This window comes from Amphiura filiformis, chromosome 11, assembly GCF_039555335.1.
Source record: "Amphiura filiformis chromosome 11, Afil_fr2py, whole genome shotgun sequence".
Taxonomy (NCBI): Eukaryota; Metazoa; Echinodermata; class Ophiuroidea; order Amphilepidida; family Amphiuridae; genus Amphiura; species Amphiura filiformis.
Genome location: NC_092638.1, coordinates 2163739 through 2180174, shown reverse-complemented (window position 1 = coordinate 2180174; position 16436 = coordinate 2163739).

Genomic DNA, 16436 nt, shown 5'->3' with positions numbered 1-16436 from the left:
TTACCTAGAACTACAAAGGGTTGTACCAACCCCCTAAGATTCTTTATCTGTCCTAAAAAACGCACGCGTTTACGCCCAAACGGCCTAGGCTTATCGTATATCCATCTTTTGCGCACATTTAAGTAATATAATATTTTGTAGAATTTCTAGCCGAAAACACATTATGACGCGTTGTTTGATGGCATACAAAACTGAGTAATTTTTAAGAAAAGTTGAACAATGATGGCGCTATTTATGTACAATCTTGTTTGCATCTTTACAAGGTGTAGGCACTCGTAAAATGCTATTAGAACATCTGCAAATAGACTAACAAATGACGAGGGAATTTTCCAAAACTTTTTATCATGAAATGTAAGGAATAACTCATATTATTCGCCGAATGTGAATGAAAAATATATGTAAATAGCGCCCTCAATTGGCACACTAATGTACAGTTTATAGAATTAAAATTACCACAAAAAACAGAAAAAGATAAATAATTTGATATACAGGGTGTCCCAGAATGATTTGTACCGTGTTTGCAAAAATAACTAAAAATAGAAGACGGGCAGTGTATCTATTTTTGATACCAGCATTATAATGTTGGACATATATCCTACTTATTCTGTTAATTTCAGCACGCTACCTTTATTTGTTTTGGGGTGGCATGCATTAATGTAAAATCGATGAAAAACGACTCGCGTTCCTTTGAAAATGGCACGATACGATTAAATGAAGAACGTGGGATGTTTGGCACAGCATTTCGACGACAACTACGGTTGGGGTTGCGCCTTAAAGCTTGCCGGACAGCTGCAATGTTCGCTCTAGTTCTTACAGTCTTACGAGCACCTGAAGCTTCACTCTACCGATTCCTGGCAGTTCCGTGCTCGTCAAACTTCTTTACGATATACACTATCGTCTAATGAATCTTCATTGCGTCGTCTCAGCTGCCGGTTTGCCAGTAAGTTTGTGAAAGAAATCCTCGCTGCTGTACAGTAAATTGAGGAGCCGTCTTTTCTGTACCACAACCAGTTCGATCTCTGCAAGCATTTCAAATGACATGGACATCACACCACAATAACCATATTTAAAACTACCGCCAAAGAGAGTATGGGATTAGGCCACAAATCCTTAATTCCATATAATTATTGCTTCGTTACGTCATAAATAATAGATAGATATCGGCTATTTAGTGGAAATATGAACAGGGCACAACAAAAATAACTGCACAACTTTTTCCAAATAACTTTGTGCTGAACGGTTAGTAATGTTACAGATTTTCAAAATAGGTTGCGTTGTCAAAACTTAGAATTCACCATTTTACGCAATCTTCTATAACTTCTACTAGAAACGACCAATTTTAAAATCTAAAAAATCTGAGAAAGCTAAATATATGTAAAGCTTAAAATGCAAAACAATATGACCATTTAACATGCCCTTCAACCCTAAATAATTCCATTTTTCCCGGTACAGATCATTCTGGGACACCCTGTAGAAACGAAAATCTGTGTTTAAAATTGCTAAAAATATATGTGTACACAGTTAAACGTGGGTAACCTGATTGAATATCTGATGATTTTGGTATCAGAAGAAAGTTTTATTTTTCATAAACATATTGAAATCTGGCGTTCTGAATCGGTGTATTTCGAAGAAATCATCAAAAAACTGCCGAATTAGTCAAAACTATGGTATACCATAGTTTTGACTAATTCGGCATTTTTTTTTGATGATATCTTGGGAAATACACTGAGTTGGAACTTCTAATTTCAATATGTTTATGAGAAAAATAGGGCCTTACACTTGAAATCAATATATTATATGATCATGATGATTATGGCACTGTAGACTACCAATATCACACTGTATAAATGTCGGTAATGCCATTAGGAATTAGTCATATTTACAAAAAACATTTACATTTTTTTTTTGCATGAGTGCTTGAAAGGGATGACATTTTATGTTTTACGTAAGTTTTAAAGAATTTGATTTTCCAAATATGTCAGGTCACCTTCCTTTAATAAGTGTGATAGCTGTTGGTGCAACTCAGCTCTGTAATTGGACATTATAATTATGTTTTGTTAGAAAAATTAATAAATGATCACATCAAACAATCCAATTCGACGCCATAGCAACATTATGTTGGAATGTTTGTACTTTTTTGGTATCACTAGAAAGAGGAGACCCATAGCTATACACTGGTACCAAATATAATTACGTTTATAATTTAATATATTCCATAGGACTTGCTTTTATCAAGATATGGTAGTTAACATACGAATGTACAATAACTGTGTTCATTATTAGCGTGCTGAAAGGAAACTTCAATAAACAATATTTCTTTTTAAACTCTACCTTTTGCCAGTTGAAGGAATTTAGTCGCGATGCATAACAATGCGCAGATAAAATGGTCTTTTGATTGCTAAGTTTTCAAGGAATTGCATTTAACTTAAGCGTAAATCTCCTTGTGCGCGGTGTACATTCGAAAAGAAGTTTTATTGTAATCGTAAATTCTTCCACGATCTCCACAATGACCAACATTTTTGACAAATTAATATTTTCAGTGTACCGTCACTTCTTTTTTTGCCAGTTACTAAGATGGATAGTCGAAACAACCTACTCTTCTAAACGCTGAATTAAAGTGACATTTATATTTTGTCGACAAATTTCTGAATTCTAGAAGAAGGAATTTAAACTTAAGTAGTACAAATTATCCTTGAGCTTTTCTTTAAATTGTCTGAAACGATACAGCATACTTTCTCCGATACAACGTACTTTCTCCGATGTTGTAAAACTTAGTTGGTTGTTGCAGGTTGTGGGCCCATGGAGCCGGTCCGTGGACGCCTGTAGATAAAAATTAGAATATTATTGTATAGTTATTATTTACCATAAGTGTTTGACATCATGGGTTAGACAAAAATGCATGATAACAATTGAACCGGGGCACAGTGTCATCGCCCCGATATCTTCATGGCAGAAATCGCCATGGTAGGTTTAATCCACCGCCACGCATGGCCATTTTGTATCGACCTGTTCAATAGTTTTGAGTCGCATAATGGGCCGAAGAACATCTGACTAAGGCTACTGACAATAGCCCCGATTAGGCCGGTGACTGACTTCGCTGTGTGTGAGTCGAGCATGGTACGCCATAGGTCATTATGCTTTTAGACTACCTCCACGATTGGCCTATATACTGCGTTATTTAATTCGGCACATATAAATCAGAACTATTGTCAGTTTTTGACTCAAGACGCAAGCTTCTATCTCAAGACGCAAGCTAACGACTATCACATCTGTTCAAAATATATATTCAAGTGCAAGGATCCATATCTGGTTTCTTTATACGAAATCATTTACGGGAGATATTCATCATTTTCTACCCCGGTATCCAAAGATTTTCGTCTCATATCAAACTCGTGCATAGGACATTCACGTGTATCGATCCCGGTATTGATTTTAGTATCTCTGCAGAGAAAGTAATTATTAGCCAGGCGATGTCGGTGTGCGGGGTAGCTTTTGTCATCGAACTCTACACAGGATCAAATTTCAAACTTGCTCAAATTCAGTTAAAACTATTCAAATGTTATAAAGAAAATATATAGTTTGACCTATCTATGACGTACCGCTCTTGAGTTATTATCGGAAAGGTCAAATGTCACGTTTTTGACAAACGGAAGTGTCAATATGTTCGTTTTGATAAAACAATTCAAATTATGATAGGATTACCATGGTGATGGTGATGGTGGTGGTGGTGGTGGTGGTGGTGGTGGTGCTGGTGGTGGTACGTGGTGGTGGTGGTGGTTATTTACAAATCTACTCACTTTTTCACTCATCCTGTTCATCAAGACTATTTTCAATATTCTGAAGTTCTTCAACGAGATCTATAGAATAATAATAAAGTAATTATTGCGTGTCGGTTGTCTTTGTAAGTGAGATCAATTATTGATATTGGATATTGTTTTGGTCAATGACGGGTATTGAACCTGTCAGATATATTTAAAAGCAGTGCATAAATTATCATCTATGCCTATGCCATCAGTCTAACATGATAAAATAGGGTATAGACAAATCCGATTCCACGCATTCCTACACCTCAATAGCAGCAATTGAAATGGACCATCCCACCTGAAATGTGAAATGGTGCATACTTTGCGGGAATTTTAAACTGTGTTCCATCACCCGTGTGATGCTGAAAGTTTACAATGCAGTATAATATAAGATTTATTTTGAAGCAGCGTTTTTCCATGCAGTTGGGCAATTACAACAACAGTTTGGTGCGGATGGCCCCCAGTAATGGCGGAATGTATTTTGACCATCACTTGGCTCGTCGGATTCGTGTATTGGTTATTTAACGCTAAATTTTAATCGTTCCTCTTTCTTCAAAGTTTCTTATTCGCCTTATGCATATCTCTATGCGTGAACCAACCCGAGGAAGTGTATTTTCCAAATCACTTTCTTTTGGAGGGTAACACTTTTAGATCGTTGCTGTTAATAAAAAAAATTGATATTAGTAATGAAAAGTCTACTATTTATATCGCATTACACACATTATTTACGATAGGTTACGTCACAACACTAAAGATAACAACAATAGAGGTTGTGCATATGACGTATCATCTCGTAAATATGGCGTACTTCTCAAATTCACTCAACAAAAGCATGATTGCTTTTCGTTGCAGTTCGTCTCACACACATAACAAATGCACTACGATCAAATAGGTTGATGACAACATTTGATTAAATGGACTACACTGCGCCATGACTACGGGGAAGGAAACCGCGACAATCGATAAAAGCATGCAGGACCTCTATAGTATTAAAGTTATTTTTGTATTACTTCCGTGGTCCGGGTACGCGCTGGTGAATTGCGATCGCGTTAGAAGTGACAAGGTTGCCTACTACGCGCCGCGCCGACGACCAATGGGTCATCCGGCTTGTTGTCAAGTCCGTTGATCAGCCAATCAGCGTGATTGTTTATTTCTTCTGTGTGTACGCTCGTCTACGCTTGGCGCACAGCTCGGACCACGGAAGTAATAAAGAATTAACTTTAACTTAATTACCTGCTGCCGTTGGACGCATGTCCCTTTCGTTGTCTCTGCACCTGTTGATCAAGACCTTGAACTTTGCTGGAAAATTTGGTAAATCAGGAACTTGTTCTGCTGCTTCTCTCTCAACCAGGTATTTGGCCACCTCACTGTCGCTTTTGTAGTCTGCAAATAAATGAAAACTCTCGCAGCTGTAAAGTCACTATCTATTCCATTATTTGTGCAGCTAGATATCAATAAACTAAGATGATTTCTCAATATATTTGTGAAAATCAAGCAAGAATTGACCAAGATATGCGCCTCCAAACCCTCAAACCCCAAAATCAAGTTGCAATTTTAACGATTCAACTGAGCCTGTTACATTATGCGCTGTATTGATTGGCCCGTGGTGCTTGTGTGCAATACAACGATGCGTTCCCATTGAAAATCGTTGAAATTGCAGCTTTTGATTTTGGGGTTTGACGGGTTAGAGGTGCATATCTTGGTCAATTCTTGTTCGATTTTCACAAACAGGGTGTCAAAAAAAGATAAGTCAACCTATACAATGTATTAACCCTAGAACTACTGTACCATATTGTGTAGTCATGGTCTACAAATATTTAGTTTGTTGCAACCGGTACCCCCTAATTTTCAATTCTAAACATCATATACTGTTTTATTTGGTACCACTATGTATCGCTATGGGTGTCCTCTATCCAGTGATACCAAAATAAGTACAAACATTCCCAACAGATGACGTCATAATGTGAGGGCACCCACGCAAATGTGATAAATTATGGCTATGTACACAAGTATAAGCAAAATTGATTTTCGGCTTAAAATTCTACAAAAATGCGATTTGCATCAAATTTTCTCATAAATATGAAAGGAAATAAATATTTTCAACTAACTAACAAGGATTAATTTTACAAGAGCGAAACGAAAATGGTGGGCCTCAAACCCTCCCCCCCCTATGGTCATTTTTGTAGTTAATTTTTTTAATAAAATGTGCGCAAAGGATCTACGATTAGCTTCGGTCGTTTGGGCGTAAACGCGTGCGGTTTGTTTTATGACGGATAAAAAATCTTAGTGGGGTTGGTACAATATTTTTAGAGTTAACCTCCATTTAAACTAAATTTGAGCAACATTGTTGGACCTTGAATTACACATTAGATACATTTACCAACACTGTGACAAGTAGGTCAAGAAACAGGTTGCCACATCTCGCCCAAAAGAGGGATAATGGCTATATGTAGGTCCCTCGGCTTGGGTTAGTTAATGGTTTACATCAACAATAAAGCACCCCATTAAAATATGCGTCTTTGCTGAAAAGGTTTATCAAAATGAGCTGAACGTTTTTATCTACCTCGCCGATACTATTTTCATGTGAAAAATTATTCATATATTTTGAATGCATTGTTTGCATTGTATATCTCTAAACCATAGGCATAGATCCGGGGGATGGGGGATAAATCCACCCAATATTTTGCCTGGGGCGTGGACCATACAATCATCCCCCCTCCCAATGTTGACGCCTATATGTCGGTTTCTGACCAAATCATTCTCATATTTGGCCATTTTAACCCCAAAAGTGCCCATTTTTGCGCACTTCGCGCAATTATATTCCACTTTTGCACCATATTCATCATTTTAGCTTCAATATGGCAATTTTTTCCTGCGCTTAGCGCGCATTTCTACATTTAACTTTTTGGTCACCAAAGAGTGCTGGATTAACTAAACATCAAGAATTTTTTTCAACCCCATCCCCCTCCCCATGTCAATAAGAAATATGCGCCACTGCTCTAAACATAATGGTAATACTTTTCGATGTCTTCAAAACATATAAATTTGACATTGGAGCTGTTTTCAAAGAGTAGACACGTTCTGAAATTGAGCATCTGATTAAATTAATCAAAATTTGCTGAACATCGCATTGGCTTATTGATAAATCAGAGTTTTACTTACATAATTTGAACCTTCTTAAAGAGTTTTACTTACATAATTTGAACCTTCTTAAAGAGTTTTACTTACATAATTTGAACCTTCTGAAAAATCAGTGATATTTTTGAGTTGAAATTCAGACAAAAAAATGAGAAATTTACAAAAACGTTTTACTGCTCTGCGAATCAAGCAAGTTTGGAAAACAGATTCATTGCGTAACTGGTAAAATTTTCTAGATGTTTTCTTAATATTTGACCTAAGCAAATTGCAAGCCTTTATACAGGTGTGCACAACATACAGCATATCAGGCCAACCGACCTATAATAATAATTCACAAATAAGCATTTTCCACTATACATGCATTAAAATCATAGCTTTATCATCATAAATATGATTACACGGTTGGACATTTTCCCCAATTTGACATTACAATATTATTTTTTGAAACTGTGGACTACGGCGCGAAAGCACCACAAGCCTTACTTCCGCATCACAGGGGGATGAGCCATTTGGTCATCATTTCGACGAATTATTTAGGGATGAAATTTTTGAAACAGTTGACTTCGGCGCGAAAGTACCACAAGCCGCACTTTCGCGGCACAAGAGGACGAGTCCCCTGAGAATTGAACAAGTGGACAAAATCAAACACCATCTTAAGCCATTTGGTCACCATTTCTGTGAAATGTGAGTCCACTTGACCATTACTAGACAAATCCGCACTGCGAGTGGACTTTTTGTGGGAGTTGGCATTGGTAAGGCGTCCATGCCTGGGTACAGGCCTGGTTATCTATACTAATTGAATCTGGCCACAAGTGCGAAGGAGTTTTGTGCCTTGCGATGCGAATACGTATCAATAACTTTACAAAAGGCCACAAGGAGTCTGACAAATACATGTACAATGCAACTATAAAGTATTTAGATTATTATTATCTTTTTTTCGACGTTAAAACATTTAATAAAAACTTACGTTTTTCCTGTATGGTCGTATGAGTCTGTCGTATGTCTACTTAAATGCTGCGTAAGTTGCTGTAACAATGTGTGAGTGATTATAAAAGGAGAAATACAGCGTATGATGAGATCACAAGTTACATGTGCGGTGCAGTCCTGCGTCCTAGCTGAGGTGCTACGCTTTGGTTTTTTGGGTCGGAACATGCTTTATATACATGACTCAAATCAATCCAGGGATGAATTTCATCATAGTTACTTAATGACGTAAGGCCACAAAAATAGTTTTTGGTTCTCGCCTGGAGGATTTTCATGAATTGATGAGTGGGGAATTTTTTTTCTTCAATGTAAAATTAGCTTGTTAGTAGTTTTCGGTCTTTTCCAGCATTGTTCCAAGAAAAAGAGGAAGCCCCTTTTCTTTTTTTTTTCAAATGTGAGTTTCTGATGGACAAACCCCTAGAATACCACAACAAGACTTGAAAGTGATCCTTGTTCTTTGATAAACATATTTATATATATTAAGTTTTCCTAAAGTAATTTCAAAATCTTACATTTTTCTGACAAGTTCTGACAAATCCCAGAAATTGAGGCAGAAGAGGACGAGAACCAAAATTTAATTTGATACGGCCTAATTTTAAAAATGTCACCAACGACAACTTAAGATATAACAGGGGCTATATTTCGACACAGAAGTGCGCATGCGTCAGCTGGTGGATTCCTGGTGGATCACCTATTTGCAAAAAACTTCACGAGCTTAAAAGTGTTTTTTAATTTTATTTTTTAAGGGGCATTTCGTGATCTACATCCCCCAACTTCACAAAAAATGTTTTTTATACCACTGGAAACCTCTGGCTACATAATATTTATGTTCAAAAACTCAAAACGCAAAATCGGAATCAACTAAATATTTTGGAAATAAAGTTTTTCGTGGGTATCTACTAAAAATGTCATAAAAGAGGATGTCGGGATCACGAAATGCTCCTCTAACACTAACCGCCTAAGGGCTTTTGGGCGACGGGAAGGGAAAGAAGGAAAGAATAAAGAGAGAAAAGAAAGAAAGAAATCGTTTGCTCTGGGTGGATTCGAACCCGAGACCCCTCGCATGCCAAGCACTCGACCGGCGACACTTTGCCACGGTTCTTGGGCTTCGCTGGCCAGCAAAACCGTGCCTACATATCACTTAGGGCGATTGCGTCATCACACCACGTGGGATGCACGCACGAACAGCGCATATATCAAGTAGAATTTTGTAGTATACAGGAGGGTTAGGGTTAATATATCATTATTTATTCAAATGGCTCTAGCGATGATTTACTTTTTTTTATGTGCAACAATAAACATCCGTGGGTTGGGCTCAATAAACAACCTCCCTGATCTCAGAGTTCGGTGGTCCATCCTATCTGTAGGCCAAGTGGTGCCTTATTTTGCTGAAATGAGCCTTTTAACACACAAAGAAAAATCGCGTTTTGGACAAAAAAACTTGGTGTACAGTGGATTTCTTTTTGACATTTGGTGGATGGGGTTGGAAATTTCCTTGAAGTATAGTGGATCCCGCACCTTTTTGGCGGCAAAATAAGTTTATGGTACAAATGCGCGCTAAACGGGCGAAAAAATTGCCCAGTATATTAGTTATAATCTTTTTAGAAGAAAGGTTACGTTTTCACTATTTATTTTTTCAATAATATTCCAAAATTTAGTTAATTTATGAAACATTTTGAGCAGAAAGGTCACCTTTACCCAGTGGCGTATCGTGGCTGCTCTTACCAGGGGGCTGCAGAAAACGTGCATTTTGTCGAGCCAAAGCAAATTTTCGCAAAATGGTCGGCCCTTTTTTCATTAATATTTCTTCTTGCTGCCATTCTACCCCTCATTTTTTTAATAATTCTTCTTGCCGCCCTTCATCTTTCGCCGCCCTTTCTTTTTTTGATTTTACCCTGGGGCTCGCCCCGCAAAATACCCGCATGCCTTAACCCAAGGGCGTCAATCCGAAGTTGATCGACGGACGTAGGGTGTTGTCTTGATGGGGTATGAACCCCCTCAGTCGTTGGAAAAATTTACAAGATGGCAGCGAAATGAAGGCATTTGGTGGACACTTTTTGCACTATTATTATGTAGGTCAAAACAAAGGCCCAATTGAAGCAGTTTACAGTTCATTTGTAGCGGCGTGCCTGGACTCACAGTTTGCATTATTTGATACACATTGGGCTCATTTCAAATGTGTACGTATTTAAACAGAACTAAGAACAAGTTTTTTCCCTTTGTGTTGGGGTGTCAAAGAAAAACTTTAAGATGGAAATAATTAGTCCCTGCTGATTTAATAATTATGTCAAAAGGCGTGATGTGTATCTGCGTCTTGTTCCTTTCTTTAATCATTCCAATTCCTCTATTTTCTTGCTGTCACTGTCGTACCAGATACAGGTGTAAGACATCAGCAGGGTAGACAAAGCTGTTTCACGTAAAATGTGTTTTATTATTTTAGCCCCCCAATCAAGATGAATTTGTATATTTAAATGTATAGAGGAAGAAGTGCGTGGAGCACGATAAAATTTATAATTTCATACTATTTTAGCCAAAACTCAAGGTATGATTTGCCGAAACGTGGGGGGCATTTCATATTGTGTCCCCCATCCCAAAAGGCGGAGGGAATTGTCCCCTGTCTCCCTGGATTGACGCCCATGCCTTTACCTATGAAAACCATTTTACGTACACAGAGTGTTTTGGAAAATGTATTATTACAAAATTGGAGTAACGCTCACCTTTGTACAGAATCTTAATATAAAATTAAAACAGTAGTCGTAATCATAGGTAACATTTACATAACACAGTGAACTTTATCAATAGACAAACAAAGTCATAATCTTTTTATTATTAATATCATTTTGAACACAAAACTACCCTTTTCAGACTATATCATAAAGTTCAAGGACAGTGATCTAATCTAGTCTGTGTTGTGGATAAATAGACAATTTACTAGCTTATCCTTAATTATGGTTTATAGAGCATTTTTCATACTTGAATTTGCTTTTATGTTTCTTCTGTCTCAATATTATCTACAATATAATTTATTGGCTTTCTATGTTTTCAGTAACTTTTCATTATTTATTGTTTACAGTATTATTCCAAAATAGTGACTTTATTACAACATATTGAAAAGAAGGATACTTTTACCTAGAACTACAAAGGGTTGTACCAACCCCCTAAGATTCTTTATCTGTCCTAAAAAACGCACGCGTTTACGCCCAAACGGCCTAGGCTTATCGTATATCCATCTTTTGCGCACATTTAAGTAATATAATATTTTGTAGAATTTCTAGCCGAAAACACATTATGACGCGTTGTTTGATGGCATACAAAACTGAGTAATTTTTAAGAAAAGTTGAACAATGATGGCGCTATTTATGTACAATCTTGTTTGCATCTTTACAAGGTGTAGGCACTCGTAAAATGCTATTAGAACATCTGCAAATAGACTAACAAATGACGAGGGAATTTTCCAAAAACTTTTTATCATGAAATGTAAGGAATAACTCATATTATTCGCCGAATGTGAATGAAAAATATATGTAAATAGCGCCCTCAATTGGCACACTAATGTACAGTTTATAGAATTAAAATTACCACAAAAAACAGAAAAAGATAAATAATTTGATATACAGGGTGTCCCAGAATGATTTGTACCGTGTTTGCAAAAATAACTAAAAATAGAAGACGGCAGTGTATCTATTTTTGATACCAGCATTATAATGTTGGACATATATCCTACTTATTCTGTTAATTTCAGCACGCTACCTTTATTTGTTTTGGGGTGGCATGCATTAATGTAAAATCGATGAAAAACGACTCGCGTTCCTTTGAAAATGGCACGATACGATTAAATGAAGAACGTGGGATGTTTGGCACAGCATTTCGACGACAACTACGGTTGGGGTTGCGCCTTAAAGCTTGCCGGACAGCTGCAATGTTCGCTCTAGTTCTTACAGTCTTACGAGCACCTGAAGCTTCACTCTACCGATTCCTGGCAGTTCCGTGCTCGTCAAACTTCTTTACGATATACACTATCGTCTAATGAATCTTCATTGCGTCTCAGCTGCCGGTTTGCCAGTAAGTTTGTGAAAGAAATCCTCGCTGCTGTACAGTAAATTGAGGAGCCGTCTTTTCTGTACCACAACCAGTTCGATCTCTGCAAGCATTTCAAATGACATGGACATCACACCACAATAACCATATTTAAAACTACCGCCAAAGAGAGTATGGGATTAGGCCACAAATCCTTAATTCCATATAATTATTGCTTCGTTACGTCATAAATAATAGATAGATATCGGCTATTTAGTGGAAATATGAACAGGGCACAACAAAAATAACTGCACAACTTTTTCCAAATAACTTTGTGCTGAACGGTTAGTAATGTTACAGATTTTCAAAATAGGTTGCGTTGTCAAAACTTAGAATTCACCATTTTTACGCAATCTTCTATAACTTCTACTAGAAACGACCAATTTTTAAAATCTAAAAAATCTGAGAAAGCTAAATATATGTAAAGCTTAAAATGCAAAACAATATGACCATTTAACATGCCCTTCATACCTAAATAATTCCATTTTTCCCGGTACAGATCATTCTGGGACACCCTGTAGAAACGAAAATCTGTGTTTAAAATTGCTAAAAAATATATGTGTACACAGTTAAACGTGGGTAACCTGATTGAATATCTGATGATTTTGGTATCAGAAGAAAGCTCATTATTTTCTCATAAACATATTGAAATCTGGCGTTCCAAATCGGTGTATTTCCGAAGAAATCATCAAAAAACTGCCGAATTAGTCAAAACTATGGTATACCATAGTTTTGACTAATTCGGCATTTTTTTTTTATGATATCTTGGGAAATACACTGAGTTGGAACTTCTAATTTCAATATGTTTATGAGAAAAATAGGGCCTTACACTTGAAATCAATATATTATATGATCATGATGATTATGGCACTGTAGACTACCAATATCACACTGTATAAATGTCGGTAATGCCATTAGGAATTAGTCATATTTACAAAAAACATTTACATTTTTTTTTTGCATGAGTGCTTGAAAGGGATGACATTTTATGTTTTACGTAAGTTTTAAAGAATTTGATTTTCCAAATATGTCAGGTCACCTTCCTTTAATAAGTGTGATAGCTGTTGGTGCAACTCAGCTCTGTAATTGGACATTATAATTATGTTTTGTTAGAAAAATTAATAAATGATCACATCAAACAATCCAATTCGACGCCATAGCAACATTATGTTGGAATGTTTGTACTTTTTGGTATCACTAGAAAGAGGAGACCCATAGCTATACACTGGTACCAAATATAATTACGTTTATAATTTAATATATTCCATAGGACTTGCTTTTATCAAGATATGGTAGTTAACATACGAATGTACAATAACTGTGTTCATTATTAGCGTGCTGAAAGGAAACTTCAATAAACAATATTTCTTTTTTAAACTCTACCTTTTGCCAGTTGAAGGAATTTAGTCGCGATGCATAACAATGCGCAGATAAAATGGTCTTTTTGATTGCTAAGTTTTCAAGGAATTGCATTTAACTTAAGCGTAAATCTCCTTGTGCGCGGTGTACATTCGAAAAGAAGTTTTATTGTAATCGTAAATTCTTCCACGATCTCCACAATGACCAACATTTTGACAAATTAATATTTTCAGTGTACCGTCACTTTTTTTTTGCCAGTTACTAAGATGGATAGTCGAAACAACCTACTCTTCTAAACGCTGAATTAAAGTGACATTTATATTTTGTCGACAAATTTCTGAATTCTAGAAGAAGGAATTTAAACTTAAGTAGTACAAATTATCCTTGAGCTTTTCTTTAAATTGTCTGAAACGATACAGCATACTTTCTCCGATACAACGTACTTTCTCCGATGTTGTAAAACTTAGTTGGTTGTTGCAGGTTGTGGGCCCATGGAGCCGGTCCGTGGACGCCTGTAGATAAAAATTAGAATATTATTGTATAGTTATTATTTACCATAAGTGTTTGACATCATGGGTTAGACAAAAATGCATGATAACAATTGAACCGGGGCACAGTGTCATCGCCCCGATATCTTCATGGCAGAAATCGCCATGGTAGGTTTAATCCACCGCCACGCATGGCCATTTTGTATCGACCTGTTCAATAGTTTTGAGTCGCATAATGGGCCGAAGAACATCTGACTAAGGCTACTGACAATAGCCCCGATTAGGCCGGTGACTGACTTCGCTGTGTGTGAGTCGAGCATGGTACGCCATAGGTCATTATGCTTTTAGACTACCTCCACGATTGGCCTATATACTGCGTTATTTAATTCGGCACATATAAATCAGAACTATTGTCAGTTTTTGACTCAAGACGCAAGCTTCTATCTCAAGACGCAAGCTAACGACTATCACATCTGTTCAAAATATATATTCAAGTGCAAGGATCCATATCTGGTTTCTTTATACGAAATCATTTACGCGAGATATTCATAATTTTCTACCCCGGTATCCAAAGATTTTCGTCTCATATCAAACTCGTGCATAGGACATTCACGTGTATCGATCCCGGGTATTGATTTTAGTATCTCTGCAGAGAAAGTAATTATTAGCCAGGCGATGTCGGTGTGCGGGGTAGCTTTTGTCATCGAACTCTACACAGGATCAAATTTCAAACTTGCTCAAATTCAGTTAAAACTATTCAAATGTTATAAAGAAAATATATAGTTTGACCTATCTATGACGTACCGCTCTTGAGTTATTATCGGAAAGGTCAAATGTCACGTTTTGACAAACGGAAGTGTCAATATGTTCGTTTTGATAAAACAATTCAAATTATGATAGGATTACCATGGTGATGGTGATGGTGGTGGTGGTGGTGGTGGTGCTGGTGGTGGTGCTGGTGGTGGTACGTGGTGGTGGTGGTGGTTATTTACAAATCTACTCACTTTTTCACTCATCCTGTTCATCAAGACTATTTTCAATATTCTGAAGTTCTTCAACGAGATCTATAGAATAATAATAAAGTAATTATTGCGTGTCGGTTGTCTTTGTAAGTGAGATCAATTATTGATATTGGATATTGTTTTGGTCAATGACGGGTATTGAACCTGTCAGATATATTTAAAAGCAGTGCATAAATTATCATCTATGCCTATGCCATCAGTCTAACATGATAAAATAGGGTATAGACAAATCCGATTCCACGCATTCCTACACCTCAATAGCAGCAATTGAAATGGACCATCCCACCTGAAATGTGAAATGGTGCATACTTTGCGGGAATTTTAAACTGTGTTCCATCACCCGTGTGATGCTGAAAGTTTACAATGCAGTATAATATAAGATTTATTTTGAAGCAGCGTTTTTCCATGCAGTTGGGCAATTACAACAACAGTTTGGTGCGGATGGCCCCCAGTAATGGCGGAATGTATTTTGACCATCACTTGGCTCGTCGGATTCGTGTATTGGTTATTTAACGCTAAATTTTAATCGTTCCTCTTTCTTCAAAGTTTCTTATTCGCCTTATGCATATCTCTATGCGTGAACCAACCCGAGGAAGTGTATTTTCCAAATCACTTTCTTTTGAGGGTAACACTTTTAGATCGTTGCTGTTAATAAAAAAATTGATATTAGTAATGAAAAGTCTACTATTTATATCGCATTACACACATTATTTACGATAGGTTACGTCACAACACTAAAGATAACAACAATAGAGGTTGTGCATATGACGTATCATCTCGTAAATATGGCGTACTTCTCAAATTCACTCAACAAAAGCATGATTGCTTTTCGTTGCAGTTCGTCTCACACACATAACAAATGCACTACGATCAAATAGGTTGATGACAACATTTGATTAAATGGACTACACTGCGCCATGACTACGGGGAAGGAAACCGCGACAATCGATAAAAGCATGCAGGACCTCTATAGTATTAAAGTTATTTTTGTATTACTTCCGTGGTCCGGGTACGCGCTGGTGAATTGCGATCGCGTTAGAAGTGACAAGGTTGCCTACTACGCGCCGCGCCGACGACCAATGGGTCATCCGGCTTGTTGTCAAGTCCGTTGATCAGCCAATCAGCGTGATTGTTTATTTCTTCTGTGTGTACGCTCGTCTACGCTTGGCGCACAGCTCGGACCACGGAAGTAATAAAGAATTAACTTTAACTTAATTACCTGCTGCCGTTGGACGCATGTCCCTTTCGTTGTCTCTGCACCTGTTGATCAAGACCTTGAACTTTGCTGGAAAATTTGGTAAATCAGGAACTTGTTCTGCTGCTTCTCTCTCAACCAGGTATTTGGCCACCTCACTGTCGCTTTTGTAGTCTGCAAATAAATGAAAACTCTCGCAGCTGTAAAGTCACTATCTATTCCATTATTTGTGCAGCTAGATATCAATAAACTAAGATGATTTCTCAATATATTTGTGAAAATCAAGCAAGAATTGACCAAGATATGCGCCTCCAAACCCTCAAACCCCAAAATCAAGTTGCAATTTTAACGATTCAACTGAGCCTGTTAC